This window comes from Lepisma saccharinum, chromosome 16 (assembly GCF_977018435.1).
Source record: "Lepisma saccharinum chromosome 16, izLepSacc3.1, whole genome shotgun sequence".
NCBI lineage: Eukaryota > Metazoa > Arthropoda > Insecta > Zygentoma > Lepismatidae > Lepisma > Lepisma saccharinum.
Window position 1 is genome coordinate 47778767 of NC_139244.1, and position 19355 is coordinate 47798121.

Here is a 19355-nt window from a genome sequence, read left to right on the forward strand (position 1 = left end):
GTTCCACTATGCTGGCTTTGATGTGACTAAAGGTGGAGTAATGTTGAATATTTTGTTTTGAATAAATTGCAGAAAGGCAGAGTTGTAGAATTCTTTTCCGTTATCCGTTTGAAGAAATCGAGGTCGCCTGCCACTTTCATCGAAAATAGTTTTGAATGCTTCCACCACACAGGTTCCTGTTTTTACCTTGAGGGGTAAAGCCCACGCAAATTTTGAAAATGTGTCTATAACAGTGAGAAGATACTTGTATCCCTTGTTGATTCTATGTAATTTTTTTTTAAATTGCCACTGCTCATTTCCACAAGGCCAGTTTGCCACAAGTCGTCTATGCCTTTGGTCACTACCGCCAGTCGTTTGTAGTTTCGCAGTGCAGGTTTGTGCAGCTCGTTCACAATAGCCTGCCTAGACATTGCACGAAAATAAGAATATAGCTTGGATGGGATTTCTGGATTTCTGGCTGCAGAGAATGCCGGGTTTTCTATGTACAGCTTATCACCTATTTCTATGTCGATAATTTGAGTGCATCTTCGGCATAGACAGTCTCGCGAGTTTCGGGGTGGTTAAAATCGACCAACCCGACTCCTCTTATTTTAGGCTCGTATCTGATGTTCGTCACGGTCATGGTTGGGTACTGGGTTGCGTGGGGCAAAGACCAGTATGAAACCTTGACGAACTGAAGTGTGCCAGCGAGGAAAAACTGGTGATAGGCTTTTGCAGAAGGCAGCATGTAGAGTTTGGCACCCGGATGGAAGAGCGAGGAAAATTCCCTGTTTGGAATGCTGTACAGTTCGATGACAAGACAACAGTGGACTTGAGATTGTCGATGCTGGCGTTCAGGGTGTTTACATTGGTTCGAACCTCGCTTTACATCCTCCAATCTACCGTTCACCGATTCCAGGTCTTCCTCGATAGCACGGACAACAGTGTCGTAATCGGGCTTGATCTTCACATCGACAATTAGCCTCTTGAGTTTTTCGTTTAACTCATGTAGTTGGGTACTGAAATTGGTTATGGCCGATTCCTGGCTCGCCTCGATGCTGCCAATTTGCTCTTTCACATTGGCGATAATCTGCTGTAGACTTTCCACGAGTGTCAACTTGGAGCTCTGAGTTGCGAGGTCGTGGACCTGGGTTCTAATTTCCGCAAACAAGCCATGTAGCACGCTTATGTTCTGGTTGGTAGGCAAGGTTGCAACAGACTCCCGAAGCAATTCAATTTCGGTTTGGATGTTTTTGATGTCGTCGGATTTGAGTATTCGGTTGAGAGCCCTCTTCACGCTTTTCAGTTCCTGCGAGGTAGACAGGGTGGCCACCGTGTTTTGGAGCGACTCCAAAGCTTTTTTCATCGCGTCCAACTCTGAGGCAGCAGCAGCAGCGCGTATGCCTTATTGTAATTGTGTTATGTAGTCCTGGGTGGGGGTGGATTGTTGCAAAGTTTCCAACTTAGTCTGTATGTCGTCGATCAAGTTATGAAAATGCGACAACTCTGATTCGGTGTTTAGATTTTCCAACTGGGCGATCTGCTGTTGGACGCTGGCCAGAGTATCCCTGATGCCAGGCAGTTTGGATCCCAGTGCTTCGTGTACGTTTGCCAGATCATTTCTAATAACAGCAAGAGCATCCTCAATATGGGCTATGGTGCCTTGCAGCTTCCCAAAATCCTCGTAGGTCTCAAGTTGGAGTTTTATGTTGGCAACACTACGGGCAATGGCATTCAGCTCGCTGGACGAAGGTAGATTGTCGATGAAGTCCTGTAGCGTTTGGAGTTTAGTTTTGACTTCGTTGATGGCTGCATGCAAAGCGTCCGTTTGAAGCTCAGCCTTGATGCTTTCCAACGTAGGAATTTCGAACGATTGAAACTGTTCGTGCAATTTGGCAATACTGGCATTCACGCGATCGTAGTCATCTTGAGTTTTGATGCTCTGGATAATGTTTTGCAGTTCAGTCTGGATGGTGCTCGTTTGGTCCTGCAAGTGTCGCTTCAGCTGTTCCACGTCACAAGTTTGCGCTTGCTGCAGCTTCACAAGTTCGTTCTGCAGCTTGCCTACGCTCAGTGCCAAGTTGTCGAAGTTGTCTATTGACGCGAGGTCGGTATATTTTTGCAGCAGCGATTTGAGTTCGGCGTCAATTTTGAGTACGGGGTCCAGGCACTGAGACTGTAGGCTAGCTATCTCTGACTGGAGGCTGGAGTTGAGCGTGGACTGCAGGGCCTGCAGGTCGCTTCGCAACTCCTTGACCCTGACGTCGAGCATGAGTAGCTCGTCGCCGTGATCGTCGCGCTTGGTGTGACCGAAAATGTCGTTAGGCATTCTTACCACTGTGGTTATTTATTATAGGGTAGGTGATTTTCATTTATATGAAAAGAGGGATGAGTTTATCGTAGTCGTCCAAGAGCTCCACGTACAGGCGATCGCCAGCAGACACGTCGTACGTTGTAGTCGCATCCATCCTATCATGCTTGATGCGATAGATGTTCTTGCCAGAGGAAATCTTGGCCACCCCTTCGTTCTCGGGATTCATGTCGAATTTAAGTTTGCCGGAGATGGGGAACTGGTAATAGTTCAAGTTGTTGTTGAATACATAGAAAGTTTTGCCCACATCTTCGTCGTAGTGGGTCAAAATGCTATTCAAGTGTATAATTAACAGACCGTTAAGTTTAGATAGCATGGAAGGCAGAAGTTCGTTGAAGTTCGACGACGACGTAAGCTGGACGGGCACTTCCATAGTTTGCTTCTTGAAGCCAAACAGGTTCATAGGCATGGTTATTTTATAGAAACATTTTCTAGCTGTAAGATTAAAATTTTGGCCCCCTCTTCCCCCTCACAAATCAAATTACATACATACATACATACGTGGCGTTACAAGAGCCCACTGCCTCCCAAGAGGTTTAGTTAGCATGCAATAGATCAATATGCTAGAAAAAAATAGAGGTGGAGGGGGTAGAATCGATTTTATTTGCCAGTCGAATAGTTCTCGTCGAATCCTATCCAACAAACTTAAAATCATCATCCTAGCTCAATTAGGAGCCAAGAAAATCAATGTCTTGGAAAAACGTCTTAAGATATTTGTCTTAAGAAAATTTTCTTGACAGACAGGAATTGACATACCGGAAGTCGACTTTCTTAAAGATTAAGATATTTGTCTTAAGACGTTTTCCAAGACGCTGGGAAGCAACTAGTCAGTGTTGGCAACTCCTATTTGTAGGTTAGCCTCGCCTGTAAAAGATCACATGGTGAAATTTTCTTGGGGTGGGCTGGCAACACTGCGACTCACTTGATGTTGGTGAACCCGCTGATCACCACTACTCTCATATCTCGAGAACAGTTAGAGATAGGAGCAAAAATAAAAATAGTAATACCCTAAAGGGTATTGCTAGATGCTACCCTTGTCGATTTAGGTAATGTATACCAAGTTTGGTGGTCCTAAGTCAAAGGGGGGTGGATCAACTCCCAAAAATTTTTCATTTTTTTTTTCTAGAATTAGGGCATAGAGTCAAGTCTCGCATTCCCGCAGTGGCCTGCAAACTTCACAACTACGCGCGATAAAAAAAGACAAAACCGACTACCTAACGATATGTGAGGAACGATTAATGCAGATAATGCGAAAACCATACATAGATGTTAATGTAATGTCTGTTCACTTCTGGTTACACACGGCAGTGCGGCGTCCGTATCGTCCTTATGGGCGGCCGCCACTGTTCATGGCACCGTGCTATATGCACAGGGAACTTTAACTGTATACAGCGTAAGTCAAAATTATGTTCCCGATTTCGTTCATTTTTTATACGAAAGGTAATGAGCTTTTCTTGCATATGTAATTTTCTTTATGGAATATAATCTCAAAAAGTTTTTTTTCTTTCTATTGTAAACTCGTAGTTGCGCTGTCGGCCACCAGGAGGCAGTTTAGTCACAGTGAGGAAAATGGGTACCACTGGGGCAGCAGAAAGTGTTCTGTATTCTCGATTTTCATACCAATAAGTCTGTCGTGCTTGTTCCGTGGCATTTCCGAACGAGTTGAACCACCTTCTGGCAAGTCTAGAACTCGGTATTCAACAGAAAACTGTCTGGCGAGTCTCGCGGAAACGTCTTGACATGAAGCCGTATCGTCTACAGCTGGTGCAAGCTCTGAAACCGAAAGACTTGGGATTGAGGGCGTCTTTCTGTGAAAAGTTACAACAGTGCAAGGAACAGAAAAGTCACATGCTGTTTTGCAATATGAACGTGATTCTCCAAAATTGAATGTCTTTTGTGCCATTTCGAACAGGAAGGTTTATGGACCCTGACATGCTAGGAAGAGTGTGGCAGGAACTTGATTATAGACTAGATGTGTATCGTGTAATACATGAATCGCACATAGAACATTTATAATATGCCAGGAAAAACTTTTTGAGTTTTTCTATCTGTGTGTGTAATCTCAGTCATTTACGTATCATTACAATGAAATAAATAGACACCGAAATCGGGAACAACATTTTGACTTACGCTGTCTAGTGTATATTGTATTCGTTTCTGTAGCTACCCCTGAGAAACTACGTTTAGTTTTTACATACACATATACGAACCCTCTACTATGTCAGTGGCTGAGGGCCCCTAAAGGCTTACTTCTCTCCGAGTTCCCCGGAAACTGCGGGGTTTTGCGGGTTGTAGATCCGGCATTGCTTACGATAATACAACAGTGCAACAATGCGCACGTGATAGTCGTTTCCGTAGAGTTTATCTTACAAAAATGGCAAAGGAAAAAGTTGCTGTGTGTGAATACTTGCAGAATTGTTTGGTTTTTACAATTCTCAAAGCCAAAATTTAATCAACAAGAAAACGAAAGTAAGTATACGGTAGCTTGTATTATAATTAGACGTATAGTCTGTACTCATTCAAACCAAGAATTAATGTTCACTAAACACAATAAGTACCAAAATTCGCGGAAGTGTTGTATTATCCACATATGAAAAAGAACACAACGTGAAAACCTGAAGTCGAGTAGAAAAATGCTTCTTGATAAGTCAGCGTTGTTATGGTTCATAATCACTCAATTTTTTTTGTAATTTTTCACTTTGAAAATGCTGATTTTCATATATAAATGGAAGTTTTCTAATGAGTATACGAGAATACAGCATTCATGTTTTCTGCAACTATTTTACACAATCTATGCCAAAAGTTAAACAAAACAATGTGGAAAGAGGAGGAAATTAGAATATTTTCATTCCTAGTTCAAACCTAAAAACAATAGGCTATATTATCATATCTTTTACACCTTGTTAGTAGGGTGGAATTAGGATATGACCCGGAAGTAATTACTAAAGAAATGATCTTTGGAGGTGTTGTTCATCTACGTACTTCAGAGCAACTTATAGCCAGAATGCTAAAACCGTACGGCCTTGGGCAAATCTAGATATCCAAGTAACAATAATTGAGATTAATCAATATTATGAAGAACATAAAGCTCTATCCAAAGGTTGTTTCTCATTCATGCATTGTAGCAACAGCTTGAATGTGTTGCATTTCAATGTATGAAGGTATAATAGAGTCTAAAGTCCGAATTGTAGAAGTACAGGGTGGCTCATAAGTCAGTTGACCAATGGAACTAATGACGGAATGAGGAAATAATGATCGAAATAGTTCACACATAGTGATATTTCGTGATCACTCATAGGTTGGGGTTGCCTTCAGGGGTGCCCATCCCCCCCCAAGGCCAATGGCGCATCCCCCCCAAATCACTGTCATGCGTCCCCTCCAAAAATCATGTCATAATCCCATCAAGTATTTAATTACGACAGCGTGTCTACTGAAAGTAACATTTTTTAAATTTTATTGACACTATACTTGAACCGCCCCCCCCCCCAAATCAGGGTGTCCATCCTCTCCCAAGAACGTGCATTCATTACCCCCCAAAAAAATAGTTTGGATGAATGCGTAATAATTTATTGTTATTTGAATACCTGTTAAATTGCCCATATTTTTTTAATTGCTAAAATTTCTAGATGTCATGAAGTAAATTATATAAATATGCATTTAAACAGTGTTTGTGGGTGGAGAATTAGATTTTAAAGACCCACAATTTGCGTATTTAAAACAAATTGTTACACAACTTAAAATAGAAAATTCAATCTGGGCAAACCAAATAATTTACTGCAGTTCTCTGTTAACCAAACACTGACTTGTTCATGTGACAGATTAAATTATTGTTTCACGAGACGTCTAGCTAGAAATGCCTAAGGTCGGGACGAGAATATACAGTGGCGGCGATTCGGGGGACGTGGAGGGCAGTTGCCTTCCCCACGGTTTGCCACTTTGCCCCTGCACTACGGCCTCGTCTACCAAGGAAAGGTAAACTGTCCTTCCCCCTCCAATTTTGGCACCCAATCGCCGTTACTGCCGTTACACTAAGCATTATATTTTAAGAAATAATATTATTAATCAATATCGAGAATATTCTTTATTCTGTGCGGGCCAGCTATAATATATTTCTTCGCAATCACCTCATAAAATCCATTTTAGAATCGCTCGCAAGAAAACTTTTATGTCCATTTCTTTACAGGCTTGCAATGTTATTAAAGGACGGCGCCAGAAATTTTCGACCGGGTGGGCAGAAGTTCCATATTGATAGATTAAGTTGGGCAGTATAAATTTAAGACCACATATATGTGTACCTATGACGTATATGTATCCCCCCCTCTCTCTTACACTCCCGATTTTCTTGCATCTTTCCCCTTTCCTTTTCTTGTTTTCCTCTTTATTCTTTTCTAATCCATTCTCGCAACTTGTTCCATTTCCTTTCGCGTTGTCTCTTGATGGACGCAATTATTTCAACGAAGTGTTTATCCATGCGCAGCCATACATTCACAGTCACATTCTTTTATGCATGTTAATACAATGAAATAAATGTGAATTAGGTTTAAGCTTGTGTTGCATGGCATTTTGCCCTTCGAGAACAAAAAAGAAATACGAGGCACAAATTTGATTTTATGTATTCGGCGACAGTGATAGAAAGTGCGAAGGTAGACAATCGTGATGTTTCTCGTAATTTAAATGCATGGGGCGTTACCCTTACACCCCCTATACGTCTTCATGGCGTGGTGCTAATCACAGGGGACCACTTTACCTTTTTACCTGAGCATAGTAGTTTCATCGTATGAGTTTTTGACTGAAAGAGTTTTCTTACTCCTTGGGGGTCACTTTTCTTAGCTTACAAGGTTTGTACAACTGACAAATCTATGTGAATGTTAGCAGTAGGGGCGATTGGGTGTCAACGTTTGAGGGGCAAGGACAATATACTTTTTCTAGGTAGAAAAAGCTTAGCATAAAGAGGTCATAGTGCGGGGCAAAAAGTGGCAAAATGTGCCGGGGAGAACTACATCCCCCACCTCCCGCTCGCCCTAATCGTCGCCACTGAATGTTTGGATTAAAATGAACGTCTTAATAGGAATAATTTAAAACACACACGGCAAACCAATTCTTTGTTCATTGTCCATTAAGTATTCCTAAGGTAATGAAATGCTATTTTGACAAAATATCACTCATAAGTAATAAACAAATAAGATTGAAAAATCTGTTCAGAATTGAAGAGATTATTAGCTAAGTTGATATTCATTTTCTGAACTAAGTCATGTTACTCATTCGGGAGAAGCAACACACGTATGGTTACATGAACATATTTTTTGAGGTAACAAAATGATTTAGGACACAAGTAATTCATCGAAGTTGATCACCGTACCAGGAATAATTCATCTAATTTTCATAGATGACTTGGATTGTATGGCATGACCATTTCGAACACACTAGAATGTCAACCTCTGTCCTGTACAGCATACCATGCAAACTTTATTCTTGCAGGGCAACGAGTCCCTGCCGCCTGGAACCACAGTCGAAGTAATAATTTATGGGATTTTGTATTTTGAGTGTCTGCGTGTGTTTGTTTTTGCCCCTTCGTCACTTTCATCTAATCACCATTGAACCTTATCGTCGACATTATCAAAATTAGCAGAAAAATTACTTAAAATAAAACAAATTATCCACAACTTACTCTTCCAAAAATGGAGTTTCATTAGTACATACCACTTCGAAAGCTGAGGTGGTAGTTTCTACTAATGAGACACATTGCACAGTGTTCATTAGTAGATCAAGGCAGCCAATTCCGTGAACAATGACGTTGTTTCCCAAAAGTCTCAAATATTTGTCTCAGGCAATACACGCTCTTAAAATAGACGCATCTTCTATGGTGGTAAAATGACACGTCTGTTGCGAGTTCTTTCTGTATATTTTATCTCCAATGGCATAACGCTGTCTCATTATAATGAAGAGGTCCTGTGTTCGACACCCCACTCCTCTGGTGGAAGCACAATGCACACTGGTTCGGACTACACGTTAAACTGTTGGTTTAGTCCCGATTAGCCAATCTGAGCAGAAAAGTGGTCTTAAAAAAAACTCACAAAAGCGTCTTCTGGATACTTCGTCACATAACTTTTTTCTTTACTTCAGCTGCATCGAATCCACGACTTTTGCGACACCGTCGTATGCGACACTAGCATTTCTGCCGTCATATGCGACACTGTATGGAAAATATATTCCATGACAGTTGCGACACCGTCATCTGCGACACAAAGTGTAAATAGCTTGCTTCCCTTCACACTTTATCCAGGCTTAGGACTGGCAGCATCATGGAGCTTGTGTGTTTTTTAAAAGCTTTATTAGTTTTCCTTCACACTGGCATCATGGAAGCTGGGTGTTTAAAAGCTGGATGCATTTATCCTTAGTCAATGACGGATTGTTTAGATCCCTTGTCAGTATAGGAGCAGACTGCAATCCCTTGTCAATGTAGAAATGTAGAATGCGTCGTTTCTCTTGTAGTTGAACCAACATGTTACTATTTTCATTCTAATTTCTGAACGTACGCCATTCTCCTCAAAAAGCGCTTAAGATCTCTATGCATTTCACAGTCGGCAAAAGCTCTTTGTATTGTCTCATCTAATGTAATGTACTAACGTCGTCTACGTTTTCCTTTAAGATTCGAGGCCTTCCTCTCACATAAGTAGTCGTTGTACACAGCTTCTAATCTTAAAGTCATCACTAATTGGTACACGTTAGGACTTGACTTTTCCGTCAATACATTAACTGTAGCGGTTCCATCCCTCGACTGCATTGTTAATCCTGTGCCACGCTAAGATGATGTTTTTATTTGTTTATTTGGAGATTATTTTAATCATACTCATGCCGCGATTTATTTGTGGAGGCACGGAGCTTACAGCACCAAGAAATCACTCCAATCCACTCTACGCAGTTTCAGTTATAACTTCTCACCTAGTTACATGGTGTGGTTTGTTATTGTATTCCTTACCACATCCGAAATACCTAATTTTTTTTAATTATGTGGTACTTTTCAAGGCAGTCTTTCCCAGTGAAGATCTGGAGCTGCAGTCCTCAAGTTCACCCTAAATTCTGATCTAATCTTAATCATACCCTGCATAATTTTGAGCCTCATAAGCCTACTAGCTGCTTTTAATCATAGAAGTATTAATTTGATCACAGTTTTTTTTTTCAATATCTCTTTCATTTTCTAATGGCAAAATTGGCTTTTATGGGTTGATAATATGAAGATTTCTAGCGTAGATAATATTCACATGCAATATGAACACCAGAATACACTTATTTATTGAGTCATTCACATATCTTCAAGTATATGTACTTATAAAATTTGAATGGGTGGGCACAGGAATTATTGGGTGGGCGCTTGCCCACCTGTGCCCACCCCTGTCGCCGTCCCTGTATGCTTTCATAGTTTCCATCTTTCCTTTTCGGACGTTCGGCACCGAAAACGTGTGTATACCATATCGTTGAATGTAGTTCCTAAAATATAATGTTCGACCCCTTCCCCTTACTACAGACATCCCTTGACCATCTAAGAATTGTTGTTTTAAGTTTACTTTATACACAGAAAGGCTAATCGAGACTGGACCTACAGTTTAAAGTTGAATCAGAACCACTATTTGCCTCCACCGGGTATCGAACCCGGAACCCTTTGGTTACAAGGCGACGACGTTACCACTACGCCATCGAGGACGCCCTTGACCATCTAAGATTTACCACCTTTAGCTTCATATTCTCCCCTCAAATTTAATATTCAATATTGATATATTGAAGGGTAGGTATTAACCCTACAAAGAAAAATACTAATAATTCTCCGTCTCAACACCAGATTATCCGCAACAGTCTGAGATGTAATAGCAATACACAAGAGTTTGATATCCCCTCAACTAGAATTCCCGTCATAATCTAAGACTTAACGCTGATATTCAATAGTTGGATATTGTCCCCCCGCCCAACGTTTAATTCTCAACACCCCCCGCCAGGAATCTGCGTGTCAATTTAAGGCATTGCCTCCAGATAATATTACCTGTTACAATTCCCTTGGCATCTGCAAATTGCTATTTACTCGTATATAACAGCAATGGTTAGTTCATAACGTAATTCCACTTGTGTCCAATTCTGAACTTTTCACATCAAATTTCCATCACAAAAATCTACCATCCCCCCAAAAAATGGGTGGATGCAATGTGCGTCCACAAACTCGCCTGTGGGCACCACTGCCTATAAATACTTACTTTTCTTCATCTAATGGAGTAAATATGGTGCACCTAAGGTGTAAACGTTTTTATATATTTTTTTAGAAAAATATATAAATGTTGAATTTTATATTATTTTATTTTAAATCCCCCCAAAAAATTTCGATGACGCAGTCTGCGCCATAATCCCCCCCTGTGGGCACCCCTGGTTGCCTTGCAATTTCGCTTTGTGAGGAATGGTTTAGGAGATGGTGTGCAATTGACAAACGTAGCGTGATTGTGACTGTTTTGGGGAACTGAATTTTGCGCCACCTTGTATTAAAGTGAAAACATGTAGTGGAAACGTTTGTGCTGGCACGTTGTAACACGAATGATTTGAAATGTTTTAAGTCTATGTGGAAATTTAAATGTCTATGAGCATAGGCCTAACGTGGCGAGCGCAAGGGGGACACTACCCCTCCCCCCAATGTTCAGGTTTATGAAAATTTACACGTAATGGCACTTTTGTTAACCTCCTGAAACCTGAGAGAGTAAAGTAACAAAATTGTTATGATTTTGCAGATTTAACCGTTATTTATCAAAATAGTCGTGGATGATATTTCTATGGGTTTGAACACCTTTTAATTCTGCCCCCTCCCCCAAGTTAGATTCTGCTTCCCAAAGTTAGGTCCCAATCTTTCACCTATGTCTATGAAAGTTACAAAAAAAGAAAAACAACAACAACATGAGAATATTGTGATATAAAGGATCAGGAGGCATTAAAATATTACTTAGACACAGTGTAAAGGATCCGTGCTTCTCTGAAATCTAAAATAATTGGTTAAACATTGTCATCTCCTCCCAACATGAACGATAAGGTGTGGAAAAGAAGAAAAATTTGAGGACATTAAAAACAGCGCATTCCATAAGAATGTGCCGAGAATTTAAAATAACATTAAATACACTGCAGAGTGGAGGGTCCAACTTTTGCAGATGAGAACTATGGGTAAGACGGCAATGTCCAATGAGAAGTCGACTTAGTATTGTCCCTTCTCTGCGGGGGGGACGGTGTGAGAACGGCATGCACCAATTATGGGATCGACTGTGTTGAGCTTGTTCCCTGTTACACCATCCTGCTACCTCAATCAATCAGCCCATCCTGCCAAATCTGAAGGAGGAAATAACGGAACACATTCTGAAGGTCCCTGGCCTATATAAGGTGGAAAGCACTTCGGAAGACTTTGGCAGCGCTGCAGCTGCTTCGTTTGCCTATAATGCGACCTGGGCTTTACGGATCAGTTTTTGCTTTACAACAGTTTTTACTACCTATCGAATAATGTTAGTGATACAAAATTACACCAAAAATAACTGTAGTTTCATGGTATGAGCCAGACGTTAATAATACAATTTATTAAAAAAATATTTTCTCCGCATTGCACTTGATCCATTTAGCTCTGAAGGGTAAAACGGATCACTAACGGGTCAATAGGGATCAGTGTAAATATAAGCACGTGCTGAATTATATTGGGGATTTTACATATGGTACAAAAATTGAGGGGTCTAGTGAGAGAGGAAGCTATGCCACAAATCTTGAAAATTTTATTTTTTGCCATTTTCAGTCTTTTCCTACCATCTGTCATCTACCATGTGGCATAGCTCTCGCTTGTTCTGCAGCAGATTTTCTGAGTTCTTGAATACGTCCTCTTCAGCATTTTGAGTGAGAGAAGGAGCTATGCCACTTACTGATGGTGTCTGCAATAGGAGTGGCAGAGGTTGTGAAGCAGTAACCGGTGCTAGATTTAATATCAGCCCTGAAGTTAAAAGATCTCATGGCAATAATGCCTTATATTCCTCCAGTTTTTCATGGTGTTTTCCAAAAACTAAAATCCACAGAAACAATGGACAGTAAAGATCCTCCCGAAGACATATGAAGTTGTCTATATGTAGATCATATGTAACCCTGTGAACATGATTTACACTCAGGCAAAAGTATTTAAGCCTTGTTCAAAGTATTTGATGTACTAGATTGATTTTTCCACATGGGTATACTACAACAATATACCATACATGTTCATAATAAATGGTATTTATATTGAAATTCATATTTTTCCTTTTGAATAATTTACCAAACAATATGTTCAGAAAAAAATACCCTTTGTTATACAAATTATGACTCAACGCAATGCTTTAGAAAACTCAATTTATTTCCATTTCTTGTCAAAGTGGCATAGCTCCCTTTCTCACTAGACCCCTCAATTGTTTTGTCCCAACAGCATTTACTATAGCCCATGTCCAGTCTTACGGCGGGCGGCTTACATGCTGTAAAGGGCAGTAGGGAGCAGCGAAACGACCAATCCAGCGCGATGTGAAAACTGCAGCCTGTAGAATGAGGCTCCCGCGACGTCGTAACTCTCGGCGCCACCGCTGTTGTCGGGTGGGTCTCTGCGGCGTATTCTCGGCTCCCCACTTCCCTTGCCAGCATGTAGGTCGCCCGCCGTAAGATTAGAGAAGAGCTAGTGTGGTTGGAAAGCAAGGGAAAGTGGAGGAATATTTCACTTCCGCGAGGAACGTGCCCTTTTGCGTGCGGATACCACATTCATTCCTTAATCTAAAACGCCACAGACTCCAAATTTTTAAGCCCTCGTTTGTCCGTAATGACGTCATCAAAATGGCGGTCATGACGAAAATTTCATTCTTGAAACCTGTTACTTCATTATAGTTATTTATCATTCGTGGCATCTTGTTTTCACCTAATTTTCAGTTTATAACTCCCTATTATGATAATAAGAAATTGAAAAGAACCACTTTATCATACAATAGTAGATATGGCGGTCAATATGGCCGTGCCGTGAAAAAACCGTACGCCTGGGCGTATACCTATGTCAGATACAGAATATTGATGGCCAAACCGATGGACCATGAGCCACCATGTACTTAGAAAATATTTTAGGACTTTTGCCGTGGCGTTTCTAAAACCACCACGATGGCATATTTCTCAAAGCCTGGCGGTAAGTGAAACGGACGGCTGTGCATATCCATTCATTAGGTTGATCTAGAAAACGCAACCACTCATGCGGCCGCACCGTTGCAACCAGTTTGTATAAAAGGTATTTCAAGGGTATTAAATTAAGACGTCTGGTAATATTACAATTGAACCGGTGAGACCAAGATGGGAAAGATTCCACTCTTTAACAAAATGTGCTGAATACTTTGAATATCAGAACTAAAATAAAGGTTTTTAAAACAAACCACTTACGGAATATTGTTACTGTGGTTTTGATGAATAAGTTTGTAATTGTAAGTTTCTTCATCCGGCATTTAGTTTCGGTTGCTATGAGTTTTTTATTTTTTTATTATTATTTCCCGAAAGTATAAGGTCGAGTGGAATCTTTCCCTTCTTGGTCTCACCGATTCAATTGTATTGTTGTTGCGACAATATACTGAAGACAATGTTTATTTCAAGACAACAATACTTGTGTGCTAAACATTTCCATAGAAGTTATCATACTAAAACGCTATTAAAATCTAAGTCTACCTTGAAATGCAGCTCAAAGAATATAAGGTAATTAGAGTATATAATATTAATAATATAAGTTGTTTTTTTGCTCTCTCCAGTCCTCGAAGTGGAAATTACTAGCTGAGGTTATGCTTAGCAGGGGAAGGGGAAGATGGTTGTATGGAGCAACATGGAAACAATGCAGTATGGGGAGATAGCGCGCTGTGCTAACCACTCCGCCACGGAGGCCGTCTTCATTCTTTCGAAAACTTTGATATCACATTTAGATCTCTCCTGCAGATGTCGGGAAACTAAAATTACACATTTTATACATTTTAGATAGCTCTTATTATTGCAAAGAAATAGAATGATTTAATTTCTACACAAACTTACATTCTATTTCTCAGGCTATGTCACCTTCAACAAGCCGTGTTTGCTGGATGATCCAACCCAAGTTCAACTTCCTAACCAGGCTATGACGTCAGACATTCAACGAGCTATGCGTGCTGGATGATGGAGAAGTTCAACTTCCTAACCAGGCTATGACGTCAAACAAGCCAACAACATCTAAGAAGACATCCAAGATATAGCACCTGCCAAGAGAGTGTCTGTCAGTAGAAGGTAAGGGGCCTCCCCCTTGGCGCAGTGGTAGCGTCATTGCCTTGTAATCAAGGTGTCCCGGGTTCGATACCCGGTGGAGGCATAAGTGGTTCGGATCCCACTTTAAACTGTAGGTCCAGTCCCGATTAGCCTTACTGTGCATAAAGTGGACTTAAAACAGCAACTCAAACCAAGTAGAAGGTAAGCTTTGAAGATTAACAAGATTAACGCATGCTTTTATTGTTTGACCCACGCCTCGATATAAAAAATGCTGGTCTAGCAATGAAAATAAAGACCATATTTTTGGATTAGAAAGATCTAGTTGCGGCAGCGAGGCGGGAACCAGACGAGTCCGATATCTGTAAAATCAAGAGGTTATCGATTCGCTAAAGACATCAGGAAACTATACTGTTTTGCTGCTTGGACTATTTATTTCAGACTAAACAGAGGGACGTGAGTACAAAAGTGTTTAGATGTTTTAGTCCGTCTTATGTTAGTATGAGCGTGTATGAATTCTTCCTATAGTTCATGACAGTCTGAATACGTAAGGCCGCTAGCTTAATTATTCCCGTCTAGGTAGCTGCACTTTTTCGACTCTCGCGTTCAGTTGGTTACAAAGTGCAACACTTCGTTAATTTGGTGCCACTAGTTCATTTAGTGTCTTCGCCATTTGTACTACGTTCTGAATAGGGGTACAGTACGGTGTATGGTGACGTGTTACGTGCTAACCAATCAAATGAACGATGAAAGCAACATGCAGGCATTTGTTGAATTTTCTGAACTTGAACACCGCTTATCGTGTACTTGGTTGAACACAGTTTCTTTGCACCAGCATGACACTGGGATGCACCTGCACTACACCTTGTGTCAAAAAGTGTAGCCAACTAGACTATTGATAAATTCTGGTTGCATTTACCTTCAGCTGAGAATAAATAACATTACAGCACTTGGTTCATTTGATTCTTACTTTGTCCCTTTCAGAGCCAACAGAGTGACTCAGGGACGACAACGACAGTCAGACTCCAAGTGCTGCCTCTTCGGAGCGGAAGACTCACACAGGGCTGGTGAGTACCACTTACTTCATATTCTCTCTGTTGCTCTTTGATAACATGCTAATAAGCACTACACAGGCAGGACTCAGTTTCTTTACACAATGCATTCATGTATTTAATGCGCTCCCGTATATGTTTTCAGCTTGTCAGTTTTCCAGTCTCCTTGTTATAATTACTAACGTTGTTGACTTAACAGCATGCTTAGTATGAACATGTTCCGTGTCTTTGTAGAATACAGCATTCTAATGACATATTAAGAACATCATAGGAGTATACAGACTAATTTATTTGAAGCCGCATAAAGGGCAGTTTCAATTGCCTTTCTGGACAGTGTTAACCTAATTGTTTAAACTTCATGTTCCGTTTTTACAGAAACTGTTAGGTATATATCGTGGCACCGTAAGCTATTTTCTATCAGTCACAGATATCTAGACAGCAGAGGAATTAAAACACAAAAATATCCTTTTGAGTGATTTGGAAGGAATTTTGAACAGGTGTGTTTTTTCAGAATGTGGAATATCATAGCTCAGACGAGAGGTCCAGGACGGCCTTACCAAGAAATATTAACCGTCAATCATTTCACACTTTCCTAAATCAGACTATTGTTAGATTTGTTTCCGTTTATGTTTAAAGTCCGCTTTATGAACACACAAATCGAGACTGAACCTATAGTTTAAAGTGCTTCCAACCGGCATCGAACCTGGGACCCCTTAATTACAAGGTGACGACGTTGCCACTACGCCAGAGGCGATTCTTCCACGTATGAAGTGAGGAACTACGTACAGTTCATTTGAACTTATTTCCAGTTCTCTACTTTTTAGGAGTTTTATTCGTGTTATAATACACAATGTATTATAAGCACAATGTATGTACAATTGCCTAGGTTAGCTACTGTCAAGAGTTGACTGCTCTCGCTTCCTCCAGCAGTAGCCCAAAGACACAGGCTTGCTGCCGCTCGCTGAGGAACATCGGCGGTCATCCTACAGACAGATTGGCGAGGAGTAGAAGGGGCAGTGAAGGGAGGGGGAGGGTTGCAGAGATCGCCGAGGGCCGAGGAACCAACAAGAGTTTCCTCAATCAGCGATGCCAACCCCAGCTAATTGTACTAAACCAAGGACAGTTCGATCTTTGTTGGCACTTAGTCCCCTGCTTTTGGCATAATGGTAAAATGTAGCATAATCTGCAAACGCCAGTCTGTGGGAAAGGGAAATCGAATTCAAAGGAATATGTTTTCAGGAAATAAAAATAAAATTATGCCCAAATCTTATTTCTACTTCACCAGCGGACATGTTTCAAAGTAAAGGAAGTATGCCGACCGAGCTTCAAGCTTTTTTATACCATTTCACGATCCATCCTCTTATATTTTCTTCATCCTGCCCGATTTAGTTCTTCAGGAGGTTTTATGACAGGAAATCGGTAGAAAGTTGGGTGTAAACAATTTTCTAAAAACATTTTTAAGTTCTATGTTTAACCCATGTTGTTTGTTGCACCATTGTTAACAATTTTGGAGGAAAATTTACACTATTACGTAAATATTAAAAATAAGTAACAAAAGTTCAAAATTCCAGAAAACTAGATGCAGAATTACAATTATCCAAAAAAAAATATTAATAATAAATCCTAGCACACTTTAGAAGCATTTAGCATAATTTCGAAGTTTAAGCAGCACTTATTATCGTTAATCCACACGACGACAGGGAGGGGAAAAAAATCGAAATTCTTGCAAACTCTGAAATTTCGTCAATGTTATTTTCGTCTGATTTTATAGGTTCACATTTAAATATTTCCGAGTTCAAAGTGTGGAGCAAGAGCCCCTTGCAATAGTTTGAGCATGGCTTGGAGCTAAGATTCTAAATGCAATTGATAGTAAAGCGATACGTATTACTGTAATTGAACGCATTTTTCAAATCTTCCTCGGTTTATCATAACTTCTTCCTACACTCCGAGAAAGTCACGATTCGCCACTGCACTACGCCATCGTGGATTAGATTATTATTTTGAGAGGAGTGACCAGAGGGTGGGGATTGGTGGGGGTTATAATCTCCCTTTGACCCAACGTTCATACAACAAGTAATGAAACTCTATTGTAAAATAATACTAAATGGTCATCCCAACCATAGGTACGCAACTGACTGTCTCTTTGCAATGCTTAAACTAAGGCTTGAGCAACTCGCTTGCCCTTGTGAAGACAGTGAGCGCTTCGTGCAGTGTGAGTTTAACGCCTGCACCTCAAGCGGCAGAGCAGGAGTGGGGAAGCATCTTTTGTTGAGAGAAAAAATATTGTCAGAGAAGGCGCTCCCCTTTCATGGAACCACCTGCTGTTCCCTCTGCCATGATAACAATGCCACCCTGCACTGTTACTCATGAATCAAATGACGAGGGTTTTGCCACTGCACGATTATAATAAGTCTCTTGCCTCGCCCGACTCCTTCTCCTCGCTATTCGTACAACGCTACAGTCCAAACGTGCATACGACAGCGCTCTTCCACAAATACGGCGGGTTGCCCAGGCTGCTTTAGCTAATACGATCAGAGCTGTTGTATATATACGTTGGGAAAGATTCTCCATTACTGGAATGTGAGATTAATATTGGTAAACTTCTGGCTTTCCATTTGCATTTTTGCTAATTCGTGTCGTATTTCTGTCACTTTGACTAATCGCTGCGATGAGGACGAGTGATGATCAGATGAAATTGGAGAAGAAAAACAGCCATGCCCATGCACGGACTCGAATCCGGGAACGTCTGTGGTGAGATATAAAGTCGACCACGACTCCGAGTTGCTACCGAATCGACAGGAACTTCTTTTTGTATAAAAACGTAATTCAACTCCTTGTTTCAGTGACGTACGACAAATGTTCCAAACTTAGTTTGCATATGAGTGAGGATTTTCACAAAGCTTTAAATGACCTTCAACAATTGATTTGTAAAACTCCAGATTTTTTACAATAAGGATACACAACGCAGTTTAATTATATTGCCGGAAATTTATCTGGTGCTTTTTTTCTAGTGGCGAATTATCAGAGGATACAAGGTAAGGCATATTTATCGTAAATGTTACTTGTTAACTGTTTACACCCGAAGGCCAGTGAAGAAGCGCGTGTCAGTGACATCTGTAGCGCCAAGATTTCTCAACAGGAAGACGGACAACACAATCAATCTATATTCTATATTGTACGGAAAAGCAAGTCATGAGCCATGCCTCTTGAAGTGATTATTATTAACAAAATAAAGTGACTTGCTAATTTACATTGTTTTTCAATCTCATAAACAGGACTAATATAAATGCTCTCTCTTTCAGGTTCCACAAAAAAGTTGTAGTTCGTTGCCTAAGAAATCCCTCCCTTTACAAGAGGCCAGTTTTTGGGCCAGATGAAACACTGGGGTCCATTTCTTTAAAGGGTTGACTCGGGTAGGGGAAAGGGGGGGTTTCAGAGGGGGAGAACTAACACTGTGGAGGGGTGAATGGTTCGTGGGGGATGTAACCTAGGCCAGGAGGGACGTAGGCACCAGCGGGTTGCTGAAAAAGCAGTCGTTGGTGAAAACTCCATACTTCCACCCTTTTACGAGCCCCGTCTGAATGGGCTCCTCGGAGATCTTGGTCACGGTATCGGGGTGGTGTGATGGCGTACAGGAGGCGTGGGTGAATGCTCGCCTCTGTCGGTGTTCGTGAGAG

General features: G+C 40.8%; 1 long non-coding RNA gene across 1 annotated transcript; it reads left to right on the plus strand.

The window, feature by feature from the left end:
- Positions 1-14442: 14442 nt before the first annotated feature.
- On the plus strand, positions 14443-18876 carry LOC146000063 (uncharacterized). Its single transcript, XR_014443469.1, has 3 exons — positions 14443-14650; positions 15611-15693; positions 18690-18876. It is a non-coding gene; the product is annotated as an uncharacterized LOC146000063 (long non-coding RNA).
- The last annotated feature ends 479 nt before the right edge of the window (positions 18877-19355 follow it).